The 6400-nt window shown below is 37.0% G+C and overlaps 1 long non-coding RNA gene across 1 annotated transcript; it reads right to left on the bottom strand.

Annotated features, from left to right (window-relative positions):
• Positions 1 to 4611: 4611 nt before the first annotated feature.
• On the bottom strand, positions 4612 to 5755 carry LOC110905969. The gene is made up of 2 exons (XR_004879500.1): positions 5496 to 5755; positions 4612 to 5028 (listed from the first exon to the last, which is right to left on the bottom strand). It is a non-coding gene; the product is annotated as an uncharacterized LOC110905969 (long non-coding RNA).
• Between the last annotated feature and the right edge of the window lie 645 nt (positions 5756 to 6400).

Genomic DNA, 6400 nt, shown 5'->3' with positions numbered 1-6400 from the left:
GACATCCGAACCCGAATCCGAAATTTAGGATATCCGATTTTCGGATATCCGAAATTTCGGATTCGGGTTCGGATATCTAATCGGATATCCGAATATCCAATTTTTTATTTAATTTTTATTTTTTTATTATTTTTTAATATTTGGAACCAGATTTTTCGGATAGTTTCGGATATCCGAATATAAATTTCGGATATTTTCGGATATTTCGGATATTTTTTCGGATATTTTTCGGATACTTCGGATATTTTTTCGGATACTTCGGATATTTTTCGGATACTTCGGATATTTTTCGGATACTTCGGATATTTTTCGGATACTTCGGATATTTTCGGATATTCGGATATCCGAGAAAAATAAAAATTAAATTTTCGGATATTTTCGGATAATCCGATTATCCGAAAATTCTCAAAATCACTATCCGAATCCGAATTTTCGGATTATCCGATTTTCGGATATCCGAAAATTCGGATATCCGAAAATTTGGATATTTCGGATACGGGTTTTCGGATATTTCGGATTCGGTTTCGGATTCGGATTTTTTTAAACACCCCTACTTCATATAAAATACTTGTTGTGCATTTTGACTTCTGGAAAACGTTTATCTCAATTAATTGCTTTGTATTTTCACTTCTGAAAAAACGTTTATCTCAATTAATTGTTAGAAAACCTTTTTCTTATTAGTTTATTTTTAGAAAGAAAAAAAAAATCATTTAATTTGTTCTTTTCATTAGTTTTTTATAACATATCGCTCATGACATTATAATCTAATGGCTAATGGCATCTTAGTGGTGAAATAAGGTTTAGGAACCATTAAGTTCTGGGTTCGATTCCCATAATAGAGTTTTTCCCAAATTTATAGTGGAGATAGATATAACCTTTTTTTAATTAATTTGTTCTTTTGATTAATTTTTTATAGCATATAACCTTCTTAGTTAACTTTTTTTAACCGGTGACTTTTTAATTATTTATTTATGGAAATTGAATTTTAATAATCTTACTTAATGGTAATTGGTCAACCCCTAATAGTTAATGTCCCCTTAAGAGACATTTTTCGTTACATAAGCATCATAACATCCAATGTCTAAGGTCGTGCATAATGGACATTTTATATATGGGCGTGAAAGATTTTGATAACACCCCCACACCATTGCGCATGGGCATTACATGGGCTGTGGGGGGGGGGGGGGGTTCTAGAATAACGCCCAATGAGGAGGAAAAATATGGAAAGGTATTGAATGAAAGAGCATTAATGGGCTTTAACCTACATGAGGTTTTATGACGCTGGTATGGCGAAAATGTCTCTTAAGGGTGGACGGGGTGTACGCGGTGAGGGGATTCGGTGATGGTAGTCCCTGATCGGGAACACCGCCGCCATCAATGCGGGGACCCGAATCGGGGGGTGGATTAGGCATGGGTTCACCGCTTGGTTTGGCTCATTTTTCGAAATAAGACCGTTGAATAACGGTCAATTTTATTAAAAAAAAAATCAACTTTTTTAAAAAACATATATTTAAACAACCTAAATCAATTTTTTTACCACACTCACCACTCTCAAACTCACACCAAAACTCTCAAACTCCAATCTTTCAAATACAAAATGGATTCCAAGCTTCCGTTTCTTTCTACCCTACCCGACTTTCCCGACGATGGAGATGCATCGTCAAGCGATAGTAGCTTAATTTTCTTCCAAAATCTCATCCAACAAGCGGAGCTACTAGACACGGCATCGTCTAGTAAAAAAAATTATGTCCGTCGAGATCGTGAGGGGGGCCATGAGACACTCATGGCCGATTATTTTGATGAAAATCCAAAATTTAATGAAGATACTTTTCGTCACAGATTTCGTATGTCCAAGTCTTTGTTCCTAAAAATTTTTAGTGACGTGGAAGCGTATGACGGGTGGTTTCAAGAAGGCTTAGACGGGAGAATGAAGAAAAGTTTTACACCGTTGCAAAAGGTTACTTCGGCAATTAAACAACTTGCAACCGGTAACCCACCAGACGAGGGGGACGAGTATTTAAATATGTCTGAAAGGACCTCTCGTGAGTGCCTTGAATATTTCTGCGAGACGGTATGTAAAAGGTATGGCGGTGAATTCCTACGTAGACCAACGAGCCACGACGTCGCGCTATTGTATCAGGCTCATGAGGAGAGGCATCACCTACCTGGTATGTTGGGTAGTCTGGATTGTACACACTTCGTCTGGAGAATGTGCCCCACAGAATTGCGTGGACAATACATGAGAGGCGATCATCAATACCCGACGGTTATGTTAGAAGCGGTGGCGTCTCAAGATTTGTGGATTTGGCATGCTTTTTGTGGCCCTGCGGGTTCACAAAACGACATCAACGTGCTGCAACAATCCCCGTTATTTCTTGCTCAACGAAACGGAACGGCGCCAAATTGTCCATTTCAAGTGAACAACCACTTATACAAACGCGGGTATTATCTGATGAGATCTACCCTACCTGGTCCGTGTTTGTAAAGTCTTTTCCATATCCACACGACCCGAATGAAAAAAAGTTCAAGAGGCAACACGAGGCCGCAAGAAAAGATGTGGAACGGGCGTTTGGTGTGTTAAAGTCGAAGTGGGGAATACTAAATCGTCCAATGCGTTCGAAGACGGTGAGAAAGATAAGGTCCATCGTGTATACGTGCCTTATTTTACACAACATGATTATAAAAGACGACGGAAGGGCGATAGCACCGGTACATATTCAAGATCCTCCAGTCGAACCCGTCTTCGATGATACAGCCTATACGGAGCTCATTGACGAAGACACGCATTGGAGGCTAAAACACGATCTCGTTGAGCATCTCGGAAGTTTAGATTTGCCTCACCTTGAAGTTGATTCGGACGACGAGTAGTTTGTTTTTATATTTTTCTAGTTTGAATGTATTTTTTTTTCTAGTTTGAATGTATTTTTTTTTTTAATTTGATGAAATGTCTTTTATTTAATTTTTATTAATATTTTTTTAATTTGTAAACATGCATAATTTTACAAAAAAAAAAAAAAAAAAAAAAACCAATTCCCCTAAGAGGGGAGTGCCGCCATCAAAATGGGGTGTTAGGGAAGTATTAGAGGGGACTTGACGTGGCAATAGCTGGTTGGTCGGGCGTAAGAGAGGGGACTCACCTATTAGGTGAGCACCCCTTACACCCTAAGAGGCATTAACCATTAAAGATGGTCTAAGACCTCTTAATGTCCTTTCATTAATTATTATCCATGTTTTTACTCCTCATCGAGCATTATTCTAGAAATGTCATTCACTCTTCATGCCCCTATAATGTCCATAGGAGATGGTGTGAGGGCGTTATTAAACTTTTTCACACCCTTATAATGCCTATTACGCATAGCCTAAATCTTCAGAAATCAATATTAGTTTCGTAAGAGAAAGGTCTCGATTGAACACACTATTAGTTTTAATTATACCATCAATCTCTTTTCTGCATATGTTTTCTCAAGTTTCTTGAAGCATATCTTTTTGTTTACGATGATCAAATAGTTTGTATCCTTACAAAGTTGTCAACTCCTAGATTTTTTTTACGATGCAAGCTATAGTTTTGTATAATCATTTTTCAAGTCGTCGTAAAAGCTTTGTATAATCATTTTTCAGGTCGTCGTAAAAATTGTATAGAACGAGTTGGCGTCAACCCGCGCGTTGCGGCGGGACATAACCAAAGCGGAAAAATATGGAAAGGTATTGAATGAAAGAGCATTAAGGGGCTTTAACCTACATGAGGTTTTATGACGCTGATATGGCGAAAATGTCTCTTAAGAGGCATTAACCATTACAGATGGTCTAAGACCCCTTAATGTCCTTTCATTAATTACTATCCATGTTGTTACTCCTCATCGATCATTATTCTAGAAATGTCATTCACTCTTCATGCCCCTATAATGTCCATAGGGGATGGTGTGGGGGCGTTATTAAACGTTTTCACACCCCTATAATGCCTATTACGCATAGCCTAAATGTTCAGAAGTCAATATTAGTTTCGTAAGCGAAAGGTCTCGATTTAACACACTATTAGTTTTAATTATACCATGACCAATCTCTTTTCTGCATATGTTTTCTCAAGTTTCTTGAAGCATATCTTTTTGTTTACGATGATCAAATAGTTTGTATCCTTACAAAGTTGTCAACTCCTAGATTTTTTTTACGATGCAAGCTATAGCTTTGTATAATCATTTTTCAAGTCGTCGTAAAAGCTTTGTATAATCATTTTTCAAGTCGTCGTAAAAATTGTATAGAACGAGTTGGCGTCAACCCGCGCGTTGCAGCGGGACATGATCAAAGCGGAAATATATATGTAAAAAGCTTTTAAAAAAGACAAAAAGTGTTTGTGGCGCAACCCGACCCATTTAATCGCACATATTACCTTTTTTACCTGGCCCACTTAAACTGTGCATATTAAACATTTACCATGTGTTACACCTAATGTCCTAATGAGTCGTGTCTCTCTACATGCAAAAGTTAACATTGACCTCTCTACATGTGACCAAACGAATCTTCATATCCTAAAAGTTAGAAGGTAGCCCATGCAATATCTAAAGGGCAACAATATGCATATAGTTTTGAATTGCAAAAAAGATAAGAGATGCAAGATCATTGAAATATTACTTGGTTAACAGATATGTGTGCCAATATGGGGTAGCCCACTTCGTAGAGGCTCATGTCACTTGGAGGGGAGGTCCCAGCTTCCAGATAGATTTAAATCTGAGTAAGGTGAGTTTATTTAATTACTTGGTGTAATAAAGGGTGGAAGTAAGCTTTCTAATTCAAAAGAGAAAAAAAAAAGAATGTGCCATATGGGGATGTGAAATGGTTGACATTTCTGACTTTCTATCTACCAGTAGTAAGCACCGTAGCAGAATAAAGAAGAGAAAGAAAATCATTCTCGGGGATAGCCAAGCCACACTCGGCCAGGCGTAGGCCCGGTTAAGAGAACATAGTCCTGGCAATGAGTGGGGTGGCGGGCCTACGATTTGTGGGTGTGAATTAGCCGTCTGTTGTGAAGATCACCTATAAAAAAAAAGAAAACGAAAATCATTCTCAAAGAACTAATATATTGATAGGCTATCACTTAATACTTTAGGAATTTCTTATATCTATAATTGTTTTAAAAACTTAGAATGGATATGAAAGAAACTAAAAGGACTGGCCCAGATGAATATTCAACTGAATCAACCAAATTCAAAACAAAACATTCTAAAAACGACAATAAAATGAAGGATTAAAATGAACCCCATTGGTTTTCGGTCGGGATTGAAACCAATACACTTAGTAAAGAAGATGAATAATTATAAAGACCCGTCAGAAACTGGCCAAAAAAGTACAAAACTACACCAAATATATTGCCTAATAAACCAACCACCAAAATAACCTATACACATCAAAAACACCAAATTCAAAGAAACAGTTAAAGGGTCAATTTGAATTCGGACCCATAGTTTTTGCAGCAGATACAATGAAGCAATCCTAATTAATACCATCTGTTGCATTGGTTCCCTACTGCAGGCGAATCATATGAAACGAGTTGTTAGACTTCTATGAAGCATTTCATCAAACAGATGGTGTGCAAACACCAAAGTGTCCTCTCAATAAATGCTCATGAAAACATCATACCAAGTAACACCACATTCTATTAAAAAAAAAAGTAACACCACATAAGAAAAATCAGCAGATTAAAAGCTGTTTATTTATAGTCAATACCTAAAAGGGGCGAATAAATAAAATACTATTAACAATCAAACATACCTGAAGAGCTTAGCAAATTAATAACAAGACCTGGTGGTGAAAACAGACCATAGAGTTGTAGTTGGTGTAATTCAGGGAGGAATTTGTGGGGTGAGATTGCTAGTTAAGAATATGGAAATTTTATTTAGAAGATCTTGAATATGACTTGTTTGTAAGATGCCAGGAATATTTTACAACTATTTGAGAAACAATTATTGATCTCAACCAATGTGGAAGCAAGAGTGTAGTATGTAAACAAAAATTATAAAAATTAACAAATATATCCAAACTGAATTAAACCTAAACCAAACTCCCAGAACCCGAATAATATACCCGATCATCACCCTAAAAAGTATAGAGTTTAACATATAATCAAAAGGATACACATTTTTGCAAGGCCCCCACACTGACACTTCCTCGTACAACAAATGACACCACTAAAGTAAATCCAAATACCAACAATTACACAAATTAAATGAAAAAACAAATCGCATAGACATGCAACTTGAAGGATAAGAGCCCAACCCACTAAAAGATATGTCGCCAACAGTGGCAGACCCAAGATTTTTTTTCAATGGGGCCCAGTTTTTTTGATACTTGGAGTTTTTACACCCAAACAATAGAATTTTCGGGTCGGTCGTCGTTTGGGTCGGGTCGG

This window comes from Helianthus annuus, chromosome 14 (assembly GCF_002127325.2).
Source record: "Helianthus annuus cultivar XRQ/B chromosome 14, HanXRQr2.0-SUNRISE, whole genome shotgun sequence".
Classification (NCBI taxonomy): domain Eukaryota; kingdom Viridiplantae; phylum Streptophyta; class Magnoliopsida; order Asterales; family Asteraceae; genus Helianthus; species Helianthus annuus.
Note: the sequence above shows the minus strand (reverse complement) of the source record. Positions and strands in the feature narration are given on the sequence as shown.